The 24,332-nt window shown below is 47.6% G+C and overlaps 1 long non-coding RNA gene across 2 annotated transcripts in view; it reads right to left on the minus strand.

Moving 5' to 3' along the window:
* The window catches only part of LOC128338168 (uncharacterized), an 82,147-nt gene that overhangs the window by 40,759 nt on the left and 17,056 nt on the right, over window positions 1-24,332 (minus strand). For both annotated transcript variants that reach the window (XR_008312542.1, XR_008312541.1), the window contains exon 3: window positions 8,145-8,268. This is a non-coding gene — a long non-coding RNA (uncharacterized LOC128338168). The remainder of the gene's footprint in view (window positions 1-8,144; window positions 8,269-24,332) is intronic.

Raw genomic sequence — 24,332 nt, forward strand, 5'->3', positions numbered from 1 at the left:
CCGCCCGCCCGAGTGGCCATGTGAATAGCCCCTCTGCAGGGGCGGAGCCATCATTAAGCAAATGGGTTCAAAGAACCTGGGCCGCCACCCCTCAGGGGCCGCACCTCACGCCTCACACACGCCCTCCGCATGTGACGTCACTGGGTGGGTGATTTAGCTCCCAAACGGGGCCATGTGTCCGTGTTTGGGAGTTAAATTGACCAGCATTGCATCTGCAGCGCAGCCGGAGTGACTCTCCCTGCCTTTTAAAGGCAGGGAGAGCCGCTCCTGACCGTGCTGCAAATGCAGTGCTGGCCAATGTAACTCCCAAACGGGGCCATGTGGTCCCGTTTGGGAGCTAAATCATGCCCACTTCTGATGTTTGGGAGCTGTTTGGGAGCTGTTTGGGAGCTAAACCATGCCCCCGCATCTGATGCCAGACGTGGGGGCATGGTTTCTGACATCAGATGCAGGGGCTGACTAGGGGGGCTGTGGCGATGGCAGAACCCAAGCTGCCGCTGGCCACCCTCTGTGGCTGCCCCTCTGAATTCTGCTGGTCTTGGACTGTAATAAACTGACTCCACCAGAGGGCTTGTGCTGCTTGACCTGACCTGACCCAGATTTGGACAGCCACTGAGCGACCTTTCCTCCTTAAGGGAAGGGGAGCTGGTTTTGCAGTAAGAAGCATGAATTGTTCCATTTGCTGAGCAGGGTCTGCTCTGGTTTGCATTTGGATGGGTGACTACATGTGAGCATATTCCTCTTAGGGGCTGGGGCCATAGTTCAGTAGAAGAGCATCTGTTTTGCATCCAAAAGGTCCCAAGTTCAGCCCCTGGTATCTCCAGGTAAGGTTGAGAAAGACTCCTGCCTGAAACCTTGGAGAGCCACTGCCAGTCAGTGTAGACCATACTGAGCTGGATGGACCAAGGGTCTGACGGTATAAGGCAGCTTCCCTATATGGGTGGGGGCAGGTATTATTTGTGGTTCCCTAAATGGGGTACTACTTGTTCTTGTTTCCTCCAGAGCTACTAGGGGGAAAACTCCAGTTATGACCAAACCCCCGAGAATCCTCTATAGGTATTCAATCAAATACAATAATGCTGTTGCTTGAGCTGCAAGCTTTATGATGGACATTTCTTTCTGTGGAGCCGTTCAAGATAAAGTTTTAGATCAGCACCTAATTGTGCTGTTGCAATCTGAACAGGGGTGTTTGCTATACTGTTGAATGCCATAACATATATTGATTTTCGCTGGGTTCCCGCTGTGGAATGTTTAATGTTGTTCTTTGAGAGATGAATTCTTTTCAGACGTGTGGGTTTTCTGCAGAGTTGATTCACACACACACACACACACACACACACACACACACACACACTTGCAACTGAACAAGAATGAAAGTGGGGAGCAAAGAATATCTCAATGATTAATTGCCACATTAGCATTCCGGCATGGAGAGTATTTTGCTGTACACGTTGCTTGTTGCTAAGGCTATGATCAAGGCTTCCGAATTGTATTATTAACGAATATGCCTCCACGGTATTGATACCTAATTTAAGAGGGATTATGCTGTACCAGAGTTAGGAGACCAAATCTTTGCAATTAAATGCCAGCCTTACATAATTTAGAGAATAAACCCCTATTGACGTGTAAGTTCCTTTGTCATTTCAGAGTCATGTGTGCATCTTCGTGGAGGTGGAGAGCTGGTCTTGTGGTAGCAACTGTGAATTGTTCCCTTTGCTATGCAGGGTCTGCTTTGCTTTGCATTTGGATGGGGGACTACCTGTGAGCACTGTCTGCTGTAAGATATTCCCTTTAGGGAATGGGATCATAGCTCAGTGAAAGAGCATCTGCATGCTGGCATGCAAAAGGTTCCAGGTTCAATCTCTGGTTGCATCTCCAGGTTGGGCTGGGGAAAACTCCTGCCTGAAACCTTGGAGAGCCACTGTCAGTTACTGTAGACCATTGGTTCCCAACCTGGGTCCCTCCTGATGTTGCTGAACTACAACTCCCATCATCCCCAGCTACTACTGACTGTGGCTGAGGATGTTGGGAGTTGTAGTTCAGCAACATCTGAAGGAACCCAGGTTGGGAACTACTGGTGTAGACAACAGCTAGATGGAACCACAGATGGATCATCTTGGGGCATGGTCCATGCTCCCAGCAACAGTGAAGTGCTCATCTGGGTGGTTTGACCAGCCTTCCCCTCCTCCCACCTGCTGCTCCACCTGCCTGGTCGTGTGAACGGCCTCATGGTCTGACTTGGTATTCTGGTGGCTAATTACAGGTTTGCCTTTTTATAATATGGCCACACAGCTTGGGCCATATTGTGTGGCCTGCAGGTCAAGGAAAGTCCCTTTAAAAAACACACAACTCTGCTGGCTTACTGGAATCCGCATTGCTTACACAAGCAATATAGAAAAGGGGCACTAGGTAAAGCATAGAGATCATCTCTGCAGAAAGCAGCAAAACAAAAAGATGCTTAGTTAAGGGGGGTTATAGGAGGGGACTTTCCAATATGCGCAGACATCTTAATAGTTGCGGCAAATTTTTATTTGCTTGTAGCAATGCCTGACCATGTATGGAACTATGGATCTACTGGGTGTATCTACTTCCCTAAAGTCTGCATAAAAAGCAGGCTGCGTCCTGTGTGCGGGGCCATTTGAGCAAGCCACATCTTAAGACACAAACAGGCCTGGCCTGAGGAGCATTCTGGGGTGTGTGGCTGACCAACTGGTCCTTGATCAAGAAGTGCTGTTAGTCTTTGCAATAAAAGCAACTAAAGGAGACTATTCCCACGATCTCTGGGAAGGGGGCTAAGGGAGCTTAGCCCACTTTCCAGGGATTGCAGGAATCACTGGGCTCACAGGCAAGCCTGGTGCTTCCAAGGTGGCTAGCCCACCTAATTCCCCCTCCCCCTAAATGAGCTTAACGAAGTGAGCACTCCGTTAACCTCATTTTTTTGCTCATGTGTTGCCGCCATGCGCGGCGAAACACAAGCAGACCCTGACCAGGAGGCTGCAAACAGCCTCCTGGGTTTGGGGGGGGTCTTTCCAGGATACCCCACGCACTTGCATGGGGCATCCTGGAACTTTCGGGGGCCACGTGGCCCCTGACCGTGCAGCCCCCACCAGCTCCATGACGGAGCCGGCCGCCCAGCTACGAGCGACTGCTCGTCTGCGGGGAGAGCGAGCTAAGCCCACTCTCCCCACAGACCCAGAAGAAGCTCCTCTCACCGATCATGAGAAGATCTTCAAAGTATCCAAAGAATGGGAGGAGAGCTGGTCTTGTGGTCACAAAGCATGACTTGTCCCCTTAGCTAAGCAGGGTCTGCCCTGGTTGCATATGAATGGGAGAATTGATGTGTGAGCACTAGAAGAGATTCCCCTCAGGGGATGGAGCCACTCTGGGAAGAGCAGAAGGTTCCAAGTTCCCTCCCTGGCAGCATCTCCAAGATAGGGCTGAGAGAGACTCCTGCCTGCAACCTTGGAGAAGCCGCTGCCAGTCTGTGAAGACAATACTGAGCTGGATAGACCAATGGTCTGACTCAGTATATAGCAGTTTCCTAAAGACTGAAGCTTCATTTCTTCCACAGTATAAGGCAGCTTCCAATGTTTTTGTGTCCATCTTGTTCAGGATAAAGAAGACTCTCCTAAAGTAGACTAAACCCTAAAGTAGACTCCGGTAGATTGACAAGAGCCCTGTATAATCTGAAAGTGAAACCTGGGTCAAGAACATAGGAACACAGGGAGCTGCCATATACTAGGTCAGACCATTGGTCCACTGAGCTCAGTGCTGTCTACCCAGACTGGCAGCAGCTTCTCCAAGGCTACAGGCAGAAGTCTCTCCCAGCCCTATATGGAGATGCCAGAGAGGGAACCTTCTGCATGCAAGCATGTAGAAGCTTTCCCCAGAGTAGCCCCATCCCCTAAGAGCAATGTCTTTTAGAGCTCATATGGAGTAGCCCACTCAAATGCAAACCAGGGTAGACTGCTTAGCAAAGAGGACAATTCATGCTTACTGCTACAAGACCAGCTCTCCTCCTCAAGACCAGCTTTCCCTTTTAGTACCCTTTTTACACACTTCATATCATTAAGGAAGCCAATATAAGGGTTGTAAGCCAAGGGGATAGGTGGTGGGATTCAAAATGGCAGCTTCTGCTCATAGCCGTGACTTCAGAGGACCCCTTCTTGAACTTTAGTTTTAATGCAGTATATATTACCCTGTCTTATATTTCCTCGTCTTCATTTTTTTTTAAAGGATAATATAATAAGGTTTACTGGCAGGTACTTGCCATCTTCCTCTCCAGCTCAAGTTTTCAGAAAGCTTTCAACTGATAAAAGGTGTTTCAGTTCAAAGAAAAAGAATGATTTCTTCTTTTTTTCTGGGAAGTGCTAGATATGAATAGAATAGATTTTTTTTAAAAAAAGAAGAAAAAAACACCTCCAGACATTAGGCTGCTTTGAACAAGCTGGAAGTCAAATATTGTATCAAAGTCCCTGGAAATTGTCCAATGTTATTGGCTTCTAATGCCAGTTTTGAGTATAATCATATATATTTTAAAGGAGGCGGTCTAAGACCAGAGTCTTCATTCAGATTTGCTGGAGTTTGCAGAAGGAGGAGCCACATAATAGGACAACCGCTGAGTCCTATTGATGCAAAGAGTTCAACTCCACACTCCTCAGCTCATGTGCTGGTGGGGAAAGGATGCTGGAAGAGATTGCCAAGATATTAAAGATGGCTAAGTCTCTCTGGACACAGTCCAGAGAGAATATGAATACAATAAATATTTATATACCGCTTTTCAACAAAAAGTTCCCAAAGCAGATTCCACAGACATAAATAAATAAATAAAATGGCTCCCTGTCCCCCAAACGCTCACAATCTAAAAAGAAACACAGGATAGACACCAGCAGCCGCCACTGGAGGGATGCTGTGCTGGGGATGGATAGAGCCAGTTGCTCTCCACCTGCTATATGGAAGGGAGAATCACCACCTGGGAAAAAGTGCCTCTGCTCAGTTAGCAGAGATTCCAGTTGCTCAGCTTGCTAATTCAGCAACCTGAACTTTGCTCAGTTAGCAGGGGTTGCATATCTTTAATTGAAGGTGTGTGGATGCATTCGATGCATCAGCATGTAGATCATGCAGCTTTTCAAGGAGCGTTCTGAGGTGTGGTGTGCTACAATTGGCAGTGCATGTGTGTTTTGCATTTCATGCATGTTTGGCAGTGCTTGTGTGTTTGATTTGTGGGTGTGGGTGCTACAATTAACTGAGGAGGGGAAAGAAAGGGGAATCTATATACATTTTGTACAAATATATTATATAGAAGTATGCACATACATCTCATCTATAGCTATGTTCACACCAACAAATCCATATCTAGCTCTCTACACAAACCAAAGCCTCCACACACACACACACACCTCTGTCACCTCTGCACCGCACACACAAATCTCCGCGCCAGAGATGTTCAGCATCACGGGTGGTGCCAGTGGGTATGTGCGCAGTTCTGTCATGTCACAGCACTAGTGGCACGCTGTGACATGGCATGGCTTAGGGAGGGTTAGAGATGAGCGGAAGATGTTGCCAGGCTGGTGACCAACACCATGGGTCAACTATGGGCCAATCACTCGCCCATCTCAACTTCCAGCTTGGGGTGGCCCAACAGGAGGAGGTTGACCTTGAGGAAGGCCAACTGCTCGACCAAGCTAGGGTCCAGCCAAGAGCGATGGGGTGTTACCACAACGCCAGCACATGAGAACACATGCTCGCTCTGGATACTAGTTGGCAGGCAGGAGAGGAGGGGCACAGTGACTGCCACCAGGTCTGGCCAGACTTGGCAGTGGATTGCTCAGAGATGCATGCGGTCCATCTCAGGGTCCTCCTACACAGACTCCTGCAGGTACTGGGCAACATACTGCTCAGCACTCATGCACGACCTGGAAAGAAGAGAGGTCGCACATAGAAGTGCAGAGAGGTCGCACATAGCCAATCCCTCATAGGAAACTGCCATATACTGAGTCAGACCATTGGTCTATCTAGCTCAGTACTGTCTTCACAGACTGACAGCGGCTTCTCCAAGGTTGCAGGCAGGAATCTCTCTCAGATTCAGAAGCCAGGGAGGGAACTTGAAACCTTCTGCTCTTCCCAGAGCGGCTTCATCCCCTGAGGGAAATATCTTGTAGTGCTCACACATCAAGTCTCCCATTCAGATGCAACCAGGGCACACCCTGCTTAGCTATGGGGACAAGTCATGCTTGCTACCACAAGACCAGCTCTCCTCTCCTCTCCCTCTCGTTCCTCGCCAAGTCATTGAGGGCCACCTCCCGGGAGTAAGGCTCCAAGGCACACCTGCTGGAACCACTGGGCAGAATGAGCCGGAGGAACTGCCTGCTGCGTAGGCGCCACAGCCCGGGATAGCGTGCTGCTAGACTGGAAAGGGGAGGGGGAGGAAGGCTTGCCCGCACTGCTGCTGGGTGTGGATCGTGCCTGCAAGTTGCCAGCAAGAATAGCATTGCCCTTGATTGTCAGGTCACAGGAAAGGACACACTCCTCTCTGTCACCCAGCTTACCGACTAGCCTCTCGGCAACTCCAGGCCTCAGCCGGCCTGCCAGCGCTCGGCCGTCCCGAGTAGTGAGTGAGGCTTGGGGTTCACCCATCAGCTTTCCCAGAAGAAGTGCAGAGGGCAGAGCCCAGCTCAGAGGAATCCTTGGGGTGGCCTCTGACATCCTAGAGATGGCGGCTCGACTGGGGCTGCCCGCCACCCCCACCTGAGCCACCCTGCATGCCATAGGAACATAGGAAGCTGCCATATACTGAGTGAGAACATTGGTCTATCTAGCTCAGCATTGTCTTCACAGACTGGCAGCGGCTTCTCCAAAGTTGCAGGGAGGAATCTCTCTCAGCCCTATCTTGGAGATGCTTCCAGGGAGGGAACTTGGAACCTAGATGCTCTTCCCAGAGCGGCTCCATCCCCTGAGGGGAATATCTTCCAGTGCTCACACATCAAGTCTCCCATTCATATGCAACCAGGGCAGACCCTGCTTAGCTATGGGGACAAGAAGTCATGCTTGCTACCACAAGACCAGCCCAGCTGGGGCTGAGGGGGTGCCTCCTCCTCCACAGCTTCTTCTGTGTCTGACCCGGCCCCGGAGGACCCGAAGACACCATGACTTGGGCAGCAGAGGCCCCACTGAGTGGCGGGAGGACCAGTGGGGGGAGCCACAAGAGAGCGGGACAGTCTGGCTGCACTAGCAGCCCCCGAAGCGCTGCCCTCCACCCCACCATGGAAATAGCCACTTGCCTGGCAGGGAAGTGCCCCCACTGTCCCTTCACCCCCGGCCAACAGTGTGACAGTTCTCCATGACGGGTGATTCACTGGACACATTTATTCACCCCGGCTTTTAATTAGATTGATAGTTTTAATATTTCTAATATTGGGTTTAAAATATATTGGGTTTAAAATATATTGGGTTTAAAATATTTTCAGTGTTTTAAATGATTTTAATTGTTAACTGATTCGCCATTAGTTGGTTCAACGTTTTAAATGATTTTAATTGTAAATCGCCCAGAGATGCAAGTTCTGGGCGGTATAGAAATATTTTAAAATAATTAAAGAAAAGAAAGACAGGCAACCTTCCCAAGCCAACCAAAGGGCCAGACACATCAGGCCAATCAGGGAAGCAGGAGCTCGGCCAATCAAATACAGTAACACAATTGTCACATAATGGTGCCTAAGATGGAGGACAGAACCTTCAAACCGTTCAAACCGGTTCAAATTGAACCGGGTTCGGTTTGGTTCTAGCTCAGACCAGCACTGCCAGTTCAGTGCCAGTCCAGTCTGAACTAGAACCTTCGAACCGAACTGGTTTGAATTGGAACTGGTTCAGATTCAAACCGGTTTGCACACCCCTATTGCGCAGTTCTCTAAATCTAACTAATAGTAGCAGTGATTCAACTAGTAGTAGTAGTGGTGGTATTACTAACAACAACTTCTCACATCCATGTAGGATGTTGCACCCTACAAACAGGATGGTGAAGTTGGGGGAAGAAAATGTGGGTCCAACACTGATTAGTTGTGCAGTTCTCTAAATCTCAGATACTACTACTTTGAATAATTAAAAATAAAATAAAATAAAATAATAATAATAATAATAATATATCTTACATCCATAAACAGAAGCTTTGCAAGCAGTTATCCATGGCTTATGATCCTGTTGACAATCGCTTGAGCCTCCCGCGTAAAGTGGGGGGGGGCTTTTCCTTCTTCTTCACATTTCCCCTTTTTCTTCCTGTTGGAAATATAGTGATTTGTGAGAATAAACATCTCAGTTTATCATCTGCCTGCATTAAGGATCGATCCCACCCTCTTCTTTGAGATCCCAGCTGGAACAATCCAATATAAAATACCAATTTTAAAAAACTTTCTAGGCTTCCACAATTATTTTTTTTAAGGAAAACTAAAGAAATGTGATTCTGCTGTGGGCTAAAATTATTTATAGCCCTGTTAACATACTCCAATGCATCTATTTGATTTAATAAGCTCATTGTTCCCTTTTTTAATGTTGTGAAGGGGTGGGGGGAGGACACAATAGGAAGAGGTTTGAAAACAAAGGCTCCAGTGCAATAACAACTTCTTAAGGGTGTGTGTGTGTGTGATTTGTAACGTGAAAGGGCAGATGATGGAGAATGGTGCTCTGTGAAAGAACAGATGATGGAGCAAATGAAGGAATCCAGACTGCTGAAGAAAAAGGGATCTGACCAATTTTGTCTCATTTGCAGGCAAAAGGGGGCACAAGTTTGGAGCTGAAGGCACCCAGTGTTGTCCCTAGGCGGGTCAGGTGTGGCAGGAGGCACACTGTGGGAGCAGGCAAGGCAAAGTCAAACAAGCAGGAGGCCAGGAGCCAAAGATCAGTCCTTTCAGAGCAGGCAGGGTCAAAGTCCAAAAACAAGCAAAGGGTCAGGAGTCAGGGGAGCCGGGACCCAGGAGCACACTGAGGATGAACAAACCGGCTTGAGATTGAGCCGGTTCGCCATCAAACCAGGCATGCTCGAAGGCCCCCTGCTAACTGGGCAAAGAGGCACATTTTTAACGTGGTGATTCTCTTTATTTAGCAGGGGGAGAGTAACTGGCCCTTTCCACCCCCAGCACAGTGCCTCCAGTGACTGTTGCTGGTTTCTTATTTTATTTTAGTTTTATTAGATTGTGAGCCGTTTGGGGGCAGGGATCCATCTTACGTATTTGTTTTTTCTCTATGTAAACGGCTTTGGAAACATTTGTTGAAAAGCAGTATATAAATATTTGTTGTTGTTGTCATTGTTGTTGTTGTTGTTTGCCCTCGAACCGGATCAGGTCCAGTTTGGCTTGACCTCGAGCAGAACCCTGCAAACTGGCTCAGAGCCAGTTTCGGGGTTCTAAGTTAATTTAATTTTTTTTAAAAAAGACACACCACCAGGGCCGGGTCAGCAGCCGCGGCTGTGTGTGTGTGTGTGTGTGTGTGTGTGTGTGTGTGTGCACGCCATTCCACCACCATCCCAGGCCTTCTCCTGCTCTAAAAAGAGTCAGTTCAGTCCATCTGGGGGCCGTTCCAGCCCTTCCTCCAATAGCAGTGGCCATTTTGGTGGCCACCACACTTGCCCAATGGTCCTTTGCGTGGCCTGAGTCACAACTTATGTGTGGAGGAGACTACTGACATTTTCCTTACTGCTCTACAGCACCACCCCGATAATGGCGGGTAAGGGTATTGCTGCTCATCAGCACAGCTGGATCAGGGGAGTGGGGGAGCAGTAAGGGCCTTACTGAGCTGCAGCTTCGGACTTAGCTCCCCAATTCACAGTTTAAACTTGTGGCATGCCACTAGTCTTCTTGCCAAGATTCCAGGTCATGAAAAACCGCTAATTGTTTCCATGGGAAGCTCTTCCCTTCCCAGGTCCATTTTTTGTCAAGAATGTGCTCCGTTCACATAAGAGCCTCCTAAAGGTTCCCTCTACTATGCCGTACACCCAATATCAATCTAAATTATATGCCATGTGGAACGCAGCAGGTACTTCCATATGCCTAATACAGATACAAACATGTGGTCGAAACTGAAATCTCCGAAACAGAACTGCAAAGCAACGATGTCTCCAGATGGAATGCGTTGTTCTGCAAGCCGAGCTGCTCTATACAAACTGCAATATAGGAGGAAGTCTCCCCAAAGACTGGTTATTATTTTCTAATCATAGGGGGGAAAGGCTGGTTATTATTTTCTAACGATAGGGAAAAAGACCGTCCTGATTCATCTTCACTCCTGAACAGCTTATCACAATGGAGCAGCTTGGAGAAGCCAAAAAACCCAATTATTTATAAAGAAAAAGAGAGAATATCTCCCTTGGAAAGGCCAGCGTCACTGATCCACAAGAATCATTGGATTAATTCCAGGTTCTGCTGCTGTGGACTTGTTAAACTTGCTGAAGACACAGCCTGGGATGAGTTTTACATTTGGATGGGTGGATCTGAGCCTGATATAGGGATGTCAGCCGCAGAGCATCCTCCCACTCAACCAGCCCCTGTGAGTAGTAATGGGGTTTCGCTTCCAAATGTTCTCCAGAGAGTGAAATGTCAAACCCCGTCAAAAGAGACTTCCTTTTTGTTCACGGTTCCCGCAGAAAGCCAAGTGGCAAACATCTTACATGCTGTTACCTCCTTTTCCTATATGTTGAGGCTCTTCTCACGATTAGTGAGAAACTCTGTGTAAACCTTTTTTAAAAGGTTTTGTAAATTGTGGACGATGCAAGTCATTTAATGGTAATAGAGAAAGACATGCTGTTCTGGTAGCTCCAGGTCTTAACACTCACATCAGTTTCTGAGGATGAATACAACTGAAGGAGGCCCAGGCGGGTGCTCAGCTGGGGGAGTCAGTCATGTGACTTGCCTCTGGGGGGGCCCCCCAAGGCAGGGGGCCCCCAGACAACTGTCTCCCCTTGCCCTATTATAGTTATGCCCCTGACCAGTAGGGATATGTGAACAGGTTTGGAACTGAAACTATTCGACATCGAACCAGTTCAGTTCAGCATTGAGCCAAACCCTGTGACCTGTTCAGGGAGCTCAAAGTTTTTTTAAAAAAATATCAATTTACCCCCACCAGGGAGCTTCACTGAGGCCGTGGGTGGGGGTCATTTGGATGTTCCCCTCCCCCTGCTGGCCTTCATTACCACCAAAATTGCCTGGTTTGGGCAGTCTTCAGCCCATTCCAGGCCCGTCCACATTCACAGTGGCCATTTTGGATGCTGCCATGCATGCCCAAAGGGGCCTCTGCATAGCCTAGATCATGTGTGGCAGCCTCCAAAATGGCCGCTGTGACCAAGGGCAGGCCTGGAACAGGCCTAAGACCACCCAATTTTGGCAGTAATGGAGGCTGGCAGGGAGATTTTGGCAGTAATGGAGGCTGGCAGGGGGAGGGGGAACTTCCGGAGACCCCCACATCATCTCAGAAGCCTCCCAGAGGGGGTAAGTTGATTTCTCAAATAAATAAATAAATTCACGAATCCCACCTCCCAAACCAAATCAGGGGTTCGAGGGGGTGCAAAACAAAACTGGCCCAGTACGGTACGGACTTGAACCGAACCAGGCTAGCCAGTTTTATGTACATCTGTAGCCACCAGCCAAGCGGCCATGTGCGATTGTAACCTATGCTGGGTGGAAGGAAATATGTGGGATGGGGATATGTTAAGCTGTGTGTTGAAATGTTTCTGTGAATGCATATTTGCATAAATATGCCTGTTTTATAGTCTTGCGTTCTTGTGGGTTCAGTTGCTGTTTGTCCCCTCAAGAACCCACGTGTTAAAAATACTGTGTGTGTCATGATGTGTGTGTGTCGGGGGATGGTGCTTAAATTGACGCAGTGGGGGCAGCTTCCAAAGGCAGGGTCCAGGCTCCAAAATTACCAAGATGTACCTCTGAGTATGGGCCACTGCTGTGCCCTGCATGAACAGAAGACATCACTCTATCCAGCATTCCACAATATGAGCCTCATCCAGATATGAGCCTCATCCACTGTAGCCATATACAGCAGAACAAAGGAGGAGGAAGTCACCACTTCAATCGCACACATAGCTAGGCTTGTCTGAAGAGGCAAAAGCATGATGGCGGGCACTTTTTTGATTGCGAGACTGGATCCGTCCAGTCTCAAAACACAGAAGTGCCTGCCATCACGGGTGGGGCGCACGGGTGACTGACGGCAGCCGGGGCGGGACTTCCTCCCCCTTCACCCCGCTGCACACAACCACATGGAAGTGATTTTATAACATCTGGATGTGGCTATGGGTGTGTGAACTCACCCAGGGATGGGATATTAGATATTTACCATCTAGATCTGCTTCATGAGCATTCCTGGCAGTTCATAGCCATCTCTCTCTAATGATAATGGGAACGCAAGTGCTTTGAATAGCAGGATACTTGTAGCCAAAGAGTTTACAACGGCTCCACCGGCAGCTTCAACGATGCTTATTGGAGTGTGGGAAAGAGTTGTGTAATTATGGGAAAGAAGGATCAGCAAATTGTCGAGTATAATGAACTAAATTAAGCCCCTTATGGTCAAAGGCATCCTCCTGTTATGTCTTTTGACCTCTGCATAGTTCCAGAATGGATTGAATTTGGCCACTTCAATGTTTTAGATAAAAGGAGAAGAAGATCCTCTCGGCTGTGTTGTCATTTTGTCAAGTTTGCCAAGAAGTGGTTGAATGCTTGTCAAGAGAGTGCGCCGAAAGATGCTTTCCGCTGTTCTGTTTGCAGTCATCAGAAGAAGTCCGTTTGATAGTTGCATAGACTATTTCTGAGCGCTCTTTTCAGAAGCTGTAACAGTAAATGCTAGTAGAGGGGCGAATTCAGAATTAGGGACATTCCCCTATTAGAAGGTTTCCTGGGGCATTCAGATGCATTTAATTTCATTTGACCTCTTTCTGATAAATGTCCAGGAGTCACAAATAATGCTGCAAGTTTCTGTGCTGCTGTATGCCAAAGACGAGATGAGCAAATTCAGGATAAATCAGGACTGTATTAGACAGAGGCTGTATGCTCCTTCCTGTGTTTGCAAATTTACTGTATTTGTGTGTGTGAACCTGGTTGGAGGCGCTTATGGCACGGATTGTCTGAAGGAGGAGGCACAAGATGCGAGTTCACTGTGATTCCATGAACCACAACCCAAGGGCAGTTGCAGTAAGGGGGACGGAAAAGGGGCTTGGCCCCAGCTGCTATAAATTTCTGTTCCAGGAAGCCAATATGTGGGACACCCATCCATAAATGCACTTTGCCCCTTCTGTCACCCCCCTCAATTTTTTCTTGCTGTGGGTGAGCAAGAAAAGACACGAAAAGATCAACCAAGACAGCGGCTCACATAATCGACATGCTTAAGGCATCTCCCTCTTCAGACAACGGTGCCAGAAGTGAGTCCATTGGGCGAGAGGGGGTGAGTGACAGCAGGGTGGCAGGACTTCCTCCTCACCTTCCCGGCTGTCCACATGAGCACCGCTTGCACTGATAAGGGCTGAAGAGAGCTCAAATGAGCAGCAGCAGGCCTAGTCCAGCCAGGAAATTTGTCCAGCAGGATCTGACCAGTGGCAGGAGCAGAGACTCAGCCAGGAGGACCAGGCTAGCCGAGGAACTGTCCAGAATAGTCTTGAAAGCAGGAGCTGGGATTGGCAGGCAAGGCAAGGCAAGGGAGATCCACAAGGACCTGTTGTACTGGCACTTCCGGACAGTGACAGAAGAGCTTTATAGTGGATCTGATTGCTTTGCCTCTCCCTGGACCAGCACCAGCAAGGCCCTGATCTGGAGTTTGCACCAGCACTTGCCTGCTCCTCCCAACATTCCAGAGCCCTTTTACTGCCAAAGTTCCCCAGTTTAATTGCCAAACAGATCAAAATATAAGGATCTCGGGTATAGCAGATGGGTCACAGCTCAGTGGCAGAGCATCTGCTTGGCATGCAGAAGGTCCCAGGTTCAATCCCTGGCAGCGTCTCCAGGTAGGGCTGGGAAAGGCTCCTGCCTGAAACCCCGGAGAGCCGCTGCCAGTCAATGTAGGCAAGACTGAGCTAGATGGAGTCAACAGAAGGCAACTTCCTACGTGCCTGTGTTCCATCTTGGAGATCCATTGCCCACCAGAATGACCTCCTGGGCTAGATGGACCAAAGATTTGACTCAGACTATAACAGCTTCATGCAACGTAGAGACTTTCCAAATACCAACAGGCAATTTATTTTACGTTGCTTTCTGAGCAACTTAGATTGGTAACCACCTGATGGTTACCATGCCACGTCACTATACAAAACTGTAGAATTGCAATATTTAAGACTAGCCGACCCCACACAGAGCACCTTCTGACAATTCTGCCCCTCCCAGCAGATCTTGCTGTAAAATGCCATTTTTAAAGCACCATTGGCACACAATTGTTACAGAGAAGTCCACCACCCCTAACAATTATGTTAGAGTAATTGTGTTGTGCCTTGCCTGTGTTTGCAAAATATAATCCCCTTATGCAAAATGCATGAGATTAATAAAAGATGAGCATTTTTAATTCCGCTATCCTTGTCCTTCCAAATCCTACTTATCTTTTTGATTTCGCTTAAAAAAAACACTCCACACATTTTTAGAGCATCCATTATTATTACAGTTGCATTCATAAATCTGGTCCTCGGATCATTACATCAATTTTCCCCATGTGGTTTACAGCTCTGCATCCCATGTCCGAGTGGCAGAAGAGCGTGGCTGGGTCTATTAATTAAACATGGGTGTGTGTTTTACCTTCTCATTATCGCTTTCTGTTGTTTGATGGTGGTAGGGCGGGGGGAATCTATTGTTTGAAAACCAAGCACTCCCTCAGTAACCTTAAAAAAAAGGAGATGCAAGAGGAGACAGAGAAGCTCACCTCTCTGACATTAGACAGAAAATAACTTCTTTCCCTCTAGCTTTCAAGGGGACTGATGTGAAAAACTCACTGGAGTCAACCAAAGGTCTCTGTGTCTGCTCACTTAAACATAAGCTGCAATTTCCTGACTGCGGGTGGGGGGGGGGGACAACAAACAAACCCCTTTGAAACAAATAAGATAAGCATGGAGGAAAACTATTGTTTAGAGAAAGCAGGTTAGACACAAACAGAAATGCACGGACAAGTACAGAAGTTTTGATAGGCAGAAGACCCCATTATCTGTGGTGGATGGAGTCAGAAGAATCGCTTGGATTTTGCTCTAAGCTGTTAGGCTGCATTGTTGTCATTGTGCAACATTGTATTTGTTTATTGGTTGTTTTATTAGGATGTTCTGAATTATTGGAAGACATTTTGAGGGCCAAAGTGGGTAAAAATGAGCAGATAAAGGGAGCAAAGATAAATCCATACACTATCTAACACACTCCATCCATTAGGGTGTGTGAGCCGGCTCGATTGGAACCACGGTTCAAATCAAACTTACCCGGTTCAGCCAGTCCAAGGTCAAACAGGACTAGCCATGGTTCTAAGAACCGGTTCTCAGGCCGGGTTGGGGATATTTGTAAAGGGGAAGAAGAACATAAGATCAGGCCCAAGGCCCAACTAGTCCAGCATCCCGTTTCGCACAGTGGCCCACCAGATGCCGCTGGAAGCCACAGGCAGGAGTTGAGGACATGCCCTCTCTCCTGCTGTTACTCCCCCGCAACTGGTACTCAGAGGCACCCCGCCCCCGAGGCTGGAGGTGGCCTACAGCCCTCCGACTAGTAGCCATCAATAGACCTCTCCTCCATGAAGTTATCCAAACCCCTCTTAAAGCCATCCAGGTTGTTGGCTGTCACCACATCTCGTGGCAGAGAATTATGCGTTGTGTGAAAAAGTACTTCCGTTTGCGAGTCCTAGATTTCGTGGCAATAGGAACATAGGAAATTGCCATATACGGAGTCAGACCATTGGTCTATCTAGCTCAATATTGGTCTTCACAGACTGGCAGCAGCTTCTCCAAGGTTGCAGGCAGGAATCTCTCTCAGCTCTATCTTGGAGAAGCCAAAGAGGGAACTTGGAACCTTCTGCTCTTCCCAGAGCAGCTCCATCCCGAGGGGAATATCTTGCAGTGCTCACACTTCTAGTCTCCCATTCAGATGCAACCAGGGCAGACCCTGCTCAGCTATGGGGACAAGTCATGCTTGCTACCACCAAACCAGCTCTCCTCTCAATCATCCCATGAAATCAATTTCATGGGATGATCCCTGGTTCTAGTGTGATGGGAGAGGGAGATGAATTTCTCTCTAGCCACTTTCTCCTTGAGGAATCCTTGAGGATTCCCCTTTACAAGAAAAGGGGGCCTTCTAAAGACTGTGGGGGAGGGAGTGACAGGACCCTTATTACCATGTATTTTCAGGCTGCAGAGGTGGCAGCGGAAGAGGAGATTCTCTGAAGACATCACAGGCGTCAGGGGTGGCAGTGAGGGCTCCTTCAAGCTTAATTACCCAAGCACTGCCCCTTAGTACAGCACCGTCCCTATCCGACAGTCGACTCACTGTAGGAGAAAATGGTGATCTCAGCCACTGAGAGACCCACCCTGCTTGCATATGAAAGGGAGACTAGAAGTGTGAGCACTGCAAGATATTCCCCTCAAGGCGATGGAGCCACTCTGGGAAGAGCAGAAGGTTCCAAGATTCCTCCCTGGCAGCATCTCCAAGATAGGGGCTGAGAGAGGTTCCTGCCTGCAACCGTGGAGAAGCCGCGGCCAGTCAGTGAAGACAATACTGAGTAAGATAGACCAATGGTCTGACTCAGTATATGGCAGCTTCCTATGTTCCTGTCTGTCCTGGGGTTTGATTCACCAATGGGGTGGCTCAGTTTGGGGATAACAGCTGGTCTTGCGATAGCAAGCATGAATTGTCCTCTTTGCTAAGCAGGGGCCGCCTTTGTTTGCATTTGGAGGGCAACTACATGTGAGCACTGTCTGCTGTGAGGTATTCCCCTTAGGGGATGGGGGCATAGCTCAGTGGAAGATGAGCATAGCTCATCTGCTTTGCATGCAGAAGGTCCCAGGTTCACTGCCTAGCCTCTCCAGGTAGGCCTGGGGGCGACTCCTACCTGAAACCTTGGAGCCACTACAAGGCAGTGTAGTCAATACTAAACGAGATGGACAAATGGTCTGGCTCTGTATAAGGCAGCATTCTGTGTTTCGAATATCCACAGCTCCATTTTATTCTTACACTAAGATATTCCCCTTAGGGTATGGAGCTGCTCTGGGAAGAGCAGAAGGTTCAAAGTTCTCACCCTGGCGTCTGAGACAGGGCTGAGAGATCCTGCCTGCAACCTTGGAGAAGATGCTGCCAGTCTGGGTAGACAGTGCTGAGCTAGATGGACCTATGGTCTGACTCAGTATATGGCAGCTTCCTATGTTCTTATGTTCTATGTTCCTAAGCCATGATGTAATGTTGGGAGACTGGGATGGACTATTGGGAACAGCCTTTTAAAAATATAGATATATAGATGGAAGAGAGAGATTTTTTGAATGAGAAGTATGATGACAATGTTTATCCTAACACATTCTCTGTCATTTGCTATTTGCAAATGTCCTTATGTAAATACGATTATTTCTGTATACCTTGTGTGGGGGAAAAACAATGCAAAAAGTTAAGACGCCAGATTTTTGTTACAGATTTTCAGACCACATCTTGCACCCCTGCTAACTTCTTCACTCGGCACAGCATGCATCTTCTGCAGTCCACGAATAATGAGGAAAGTAATTAATTACCAGCGGAGCTAACAGACAACACAAGTGTTTTAGCAATCAGAACACATTACTGTGGTGGCAAATACCGAGTGTAATGAATTCTGACAGCCATGTGGATTTACATCTATAATACAAAAAAGAAGAGAAATCTCTTTGAAGGGCTTCCCTTTCAAAACACTTCACAATTTGGCAGTCCAAGTGGGATGCAATATATTTAAGGATGCTTCCAAACTTTCTTCCTTGACTCTATTTACAGACGAACCGCAATTCGACCCACAGTTCGAGTACCGATCAGTACTACAGTTCAGGAGCTTTAAGGAAGTGAAGAACCTTACCTTCCTCCATAGGAAGTTGCCTTCTACCGAGTCAGACCCTTGGTCCATCTAGCTCAGTATTGTCTACACCGACTGGCAGAAGCTTCTCTAAGGATACAGGCAGGAATCTCTCTCAGCCCTATCTTGGAGAAGCCAGGAAGGGAACCTGGAATGCAAACAGCATGCAAACAGGCAGGTGCTCTGCCCAAGATGGCTTCCTCCCGTAAAGGGGATATCTTACAATGCCTACATGTAGTCTCCCATTCAAATGCAAACCAGGGTGGCCACTGCTTAACAAAGATGACATTCAGGCCTGCTACCACAAGAGCACAAGACCACCCCCTTAAAAATAGAGGTGAAATACAGGTTATACCTATATTTAGGGAGGAGAGCTGGTCTTGTAGAAGCAAGCATGAATTGTCCCCTTTGCTAAGCAGGGTCCACCCTGGTTGCATTTGAATGGGAGACTACATGTGTGAGCAATATGAGATATTATTATTATTATTATTATTATTATTATTATTATTATTATTAATTTGATTTCTATACTGCCCTTCCAAAAATGGCTCAGGACAGTTTACACAGAGAAATAATACATAAATAAGATGGCTCCCTGTCCCCAAAGGGCTCACAATCTAAAAAGAAACATAAGATAGACATCAGCAACAGTCACTGGAGGTCCTGTGCTGGGGGTGGAGAGGGCCAGTTACTCTCCCCCTGCTAAATAAAGAGAATCACCACGTTAAAAGGTGCCTCTTTGCCCAGTTAGCAGGGGTTATTTGATGGGGCCACCCCCGTGGGAAGAGCATCTATAGGGGTGCATGCAGAAGGTTCTAAGTTCCGTTCCTGGCATCTCCAGATAGAGCTAAGAGAGACTCCTGCCCTCAACCTTGGTGAAGCCGCTGCTAATCTGTGTAGACAATACTGAGCTAGATGAGCCCCCCCTCCCCAGACACACAGAACCAATTTCTAATGTCAAAGAAGCTGGAAAAAGCAGGTAAAAACAGTATGCAAACCAGGCACACATATTATGGTAAGTGGAGGAAACCTGGGAGTGACAATACCACGAGGTAATGCACAAAACAGTTGCAGGGAGGGAGGGTGGGGGGAAAGGCAGGGATGGACCTACCTTCCCCCAGATGATCATCAAGGTCCTCTTGTGGTGTCTTCACACACCTACACAATCCACACTGCTCTGTGGATTAGTCATCCCAGCCTCCAAGAATCCCACAATGCACTGCCCAATGAGAATAGTGCACTGGGGGATATTCCCCGGAGAGTTGGGCAGTCTAGGCACCCAGAAGCGTATCTATGGAAAACAGCGCCTAGGGCAAGCACTAAAATTGCGCCCCCTGTCCAAACATCTCTCATCCATCTTTCAGATAACTTTCTAGGGCCTCCCAGGGTCCATTTGAGCATGTGCGATGGCTATATATATATATATATATATATATATATATATATATATATGCTGCTGAAAACAAAATGGCTGCCACGCATGCTGAAATGGCCTTGGAGGCCTGGCATAGCCTAGGGCAGGCATCCCCAAACTTCGGCCCTCCAGATGTTGCTGAACTACAACTTCCAGCATACCCAGCCACAAAAAATTGTTTCTAGGGATGCTGGGAGTTGTAGTTCAGCAACATCTGGAGGGCCGCAGTTTGGGGATGCCCAGCCTAGGGCCTCACAGAGGCCATTTGAGCATTCATGATGGCCATTTTGTTTCTGGCAGCCATTTAATTTTTTTTGGTAATTTTTAAAAATGGCGCCCCCTTCAAGTGGTGCCCGGGGCACGTGCCCTGCCTGCCCTACCCTAGATACGCCCCTGTAGGCACCTGACTCTGTGTATGTCGGGCTCTGTTCAGCCCAAGCAGGCACACAACCCTGGTGGCGGGGTTCAGGGCATGTGCGCACCCGTAACCCGGGCTAAAGGCCGGACTTCAAAGGAGGCTAGCTTGATTTTCTACAATCGTGTGAATAGCCTCTCTGTGTCACCATCCCAAACCACAAGTTCGAAGCAGGACTGAATTATGAGACCTGCTCAGCGACACCGTGTCATTGAGAAACCATCAAGACCCCTTCATTTGTACCCTACTAATGATTGAGAGCCTTAGGTTACTCTGCAAGGGTGATACTATTACCGCTGCTAAATGTCTGATGGGTTAATTGAGCCTGTTTCGACATGCCTCAATAAAAGAGGCAGGCTGGAATCTGATTGCTCAATAAAGGAGATGCCATTTTCTTGCGTGATGACTGAAGCTGTTGACTGATTAAAGGCATGTTTAGCTGATGATCTGGCTTTCAATCAACCCACTGATTAAATGTAAATGTGGCTTGTTCCATTCAGTGGCATCCCACCACATAATCAATCCTGAGGCAGGATACTAAATGCTGTCCCACATTCATTTCTTCCCACCCCCCACGAATCAGCAGAGAGAGACAAATGAGTTGGTGGGCTGGTCTTGTAGTAGTAAGCATGAGTTGTCCCCTTTACTAAGCAGGGTCTGCCCAGGTTTGCATTTGAATGGGAGACTTCATGTGTGAGCACTGTAAGAGATTCCCCTCAGGGGATGGAGCCGCTCTGGGAAGAGCATCTAGGTTCCAAGTTCCCTCCCTGGCTTCTCCAAGATAGGGCTGAGAGGGATTCCTGCCTGCAACCTTGGAGAAGCCACTGCCCGTCTAGGTAGAAAATACTGAGCTGAATTTACCAATGGTCTGACTCAGTATATGGCAGCTTCCTATGTTCTGGGGGGAGGGCACAGGGGCATCTTGCCACCCCATTGGTATCACAAAATCTGCTGCTTGAGGCAGCCATCCCATCTTGCCTCCTGAAAAGGGCTGGTCCTACTCATTCCTTTCCACCTTCCTGCATGTTCACATTCCATGTTCACAACCCTGAACCACAAAAGTGGATGTTTGGTCTTCACAATATAACCCCCAGCCATTTTCGCACTTCACATGTGGGGTCGGAGCGGCAGAGGATCTGCTTTGCATGCAGAAGGTCCCAGTTTCAATCCCTGGCAGCATCTCCCAAGCAGGGCTGAGAAAGACCTTGAGGTCATTCACACACTCAAAAAAGAGTGTCCTGCCCAGGTTTGCAAGCTGTGTGGGCTCCCAAGTTTTGGTTGTGTGGAAGCAAGGTTGGAGGAAACCTGGGTAGAAGTGATTGTATGGAGGCAAGGTAGGAGGAAAAGCTACACAGGGTTTCTTCTACCTTGCTTCCACACATTGGGGCTATTCTCACGATTGGCAAAAATCGGGCTAGGAAACTGATCGTGAGACCCGGTCCCCTTACTTCTACCCAGATTTTCCTCTAACCTTGAGGCTATTCAAACAGTCATGAAAACTAGGGTTAAGGGAGCCTAGCCTGATTTTTCATGACCGTGAGAACCACCAGGTTCGCAGCCGAACCCGGTCTCACGGAAGCGGGTCACCCGCTTCAGCAACCCCCCCCCCCCGCAAAGCCCAGGACCAGCTGGTTCCGTCCACACCTCTACTCCCCAGTCCTAGTCCAACATTCTAACCACTTCACCACACTGTACCCTCACAACAACCCTGCGAAGTAGCCTTGGCTGGGAGAGAAGCAACTGGACTCCGTGCGCTTCATGGCTGAACAGCGGTCCCGCTGCCTCCTAGTCTGGCATTTTAACCACTACCCCACTCTGGCTCTCATGTTTCCTTCATTGGCTTAGTTTCTCATGACAGCTCCTATTCAAAAGTTACACACACCTCTATCTGCACAATATGGAATGGAATGGAGTCTTCATTTCGGTCACTGACCAGACAAAAATACAACACAACAGATAAGTAGTAACCTCCAGCAATCATGGTTCCACCAGTACTTTCTTACAAAAACACCGTTTACAATATAACAATACACTCGACACTCGTGATATATATGCACAATATAATGTCACTCTGAAATACTGTTGTGCATCACTGATGCAACTGGCAATCACTTTTGCATTCAGCCTCTTTTCCTCCTCCTCCCCACTCCCCTCCCCAGACTGAACAATGATGTTCTCAAGCCAGCTGCCTCTTTCTTTCCCAGTATATGTTTCAATTAGTTTGGTGTCTGCTGCCTTTTTTTTCTCCCGGACTGATAAAACTAGAAACATTGCTATCATTCTGACAGGAGTAAACCAGACTTTAACAAAAGGATATATAAAGGTCTAACATGCTGGGATTCCCACCCTGAAAAAAACAACTAATGGTTTTTCTGGTCCTTGTTAGCAAAATAAAATGGCCCTGACCTGCCATGCTAGAAAGCACCAAACAATGTCTTTCTCAGGCATTTGCCTTCTCTACACTGCATTTCCTTCTGTCATCACCAAGCCACATACTAGAGTCTGGCAAAGTTCAAGGTCGGATCTTAGCAGAGCTGATCTTCAGTGCCACCATGCTCATTTGTTTAGAACGTCCTTAATTCACACTAAATTTATGAATTGGCTTCCTCAACTCCTGGCACAGGTCATGCATGGAGACTCTCTCTCACTCCCCCCCCCCCGCCCCCCTCAATCTCTTTCTTCTTACATCATGGGAAACACAAGTTTATACATCAAGGTGGATCATCCTTCCCAGCACAACAGGAATGACTTTTATGTCACCTCCCTCCCAGCTGAAAGAAAAACGCCAGGAAAAGAAGACAGGACTTGAGAACTGCCTGGTGCATTTAGAAGACCAAATGGCATGATTGCAAGGGGTGTCATGAAAACAGAAGTGCTGTCCATAGAAGATGGGGCCATATCTCGGTCAAAGAGCATCTGCTTGCATGCAGAAGGTCCCCGGTTCATACCCGGACAACATCTCTAGGCAGAGCTGGGAAAGACTCTTGCTTGAAACTTTGGAAAGCTGCTGCCAGTCAGTGTGGACAATACTGAGCTAGATGGACCATTGTTATTTATTTATTTGTTTGATTTTTATACCACCCTTCCAAAATGGCTCAGGGCGGTTTACACAGAGAAATAACAAATAAATAAGATGACTACCTGTCCCCAAAGGGCTCTAATCTAAAAAGAAACATCAGACAGACACCAGCAACAGTCACTGGAGGTACTGTGTTGGGGGTGAATAGGGCCAGTTACTCCCCCCTGCTAAATAAAGAAAATTACCACATTAAAAGGTACCTCTTTGCCAAGTTAGCAGGGGATCAGACAAGGAGGCACCCTACCCTCCCTCAGTAATGCACTTATGATATTAACTAGACCACCTCCAACAATCTCCCTGCTAGACAGAAGCAGCCAAGTCAGGCAAGGATCCAGAGAACAGGTGGTAGGCCGCCCCGCCCCAAGCAGCTTGTCCACATCCTCAGGAGTCACAGACTGAAACTGATCTAATCTAATACTGCAAGAGGGACTTCTGGACACCTCCTCCATAGACCGTGCAGAAATAGTGGAGTCCAAGTCGGCCCGAATACAGGATATCTTATTTGCAAAGAACCCATTAAAGGCATCATAGCAGAGCAACTCCAATAGCTAATGTTCCACAAGGACAGTCAGACCAGATGGTTCAAAATCCAGGGAGACTTTTGGTCAAGGACGATTTCAGGACCATTCTTAGGAATGTTATGGTTGCTAATGACTTTTGCAACGGTGGTTGTTTTTTTTTTAAAACCTCCCCCATCGCTGGGTTCTGCCTCCTAGCCAAAGTCAAGGCAAATGAGAAAACACAAACAAACCTTCACTTAATGGCACTAGCTTAATGAGCTAATGCCTTTTGCTTGGACTGAAGTGGTTGGTTGCTGGTGCTTCTGAAAAGGCCACATGGACTGTTGAAACAATCAACCTTGAATCTCGAAGGCAATATTGTTTATCATCATGCTTTAAGTACTACATTATTCTCAGCTCTTCCGTAGGATAATAATTATGCAAATAATCTGTCTACTTGCTGTTCCACTAGTTCTGTTCTCCTCGTGGACAGCTTTTCTGAAAAGTAGGCGATGAAGCTTACATCCATCCATGTGACCAACCTTTCCATCATGAATTCAAGGGAAACTTAATCTCTATCACTTTGCAAGTGTTGCTTGGCAAATTGTATAGGGCGGATGATAACTAGGGATCTGAAAAACGTTTTGACGTTGAAACATTTTGACTCAAAACGAGTTGTTTCAAACATTTCAAGCTCAAAACAAAACACCCTCCAAATAAAGGGCCTGTTTCAAGTTTAGAAAATAAATAACCCAATTTTGATTTTCAACGTTCAAATGTTTCAAGTGCCATTTTCCCATCCTGATTGATTTTCTAGCTCTGACTTCCTACTGGCTTGTGATCTCCTTGCTTCTTCATTGGCTTTTTGTCATACAAATCCAGTGTTGTCATGAGCAACTGAGCCCCTAT

The sequence above is a fragment of the Hemicordylus capensis genome, chromosome 15 (genome assembly GCF_027244095.1).
Source record: "Hemicordylus capensis ecotype Gifberg chromosome 15, rHemCap1.1.pri, whole genome shotgun sequence".
Lineage (NCBI taxonomy): Eukaryota > Metazoa > Chordata > Lepidosauria > Squamata > Cordylidae > Hemicordylus > Hemicordylus capensis.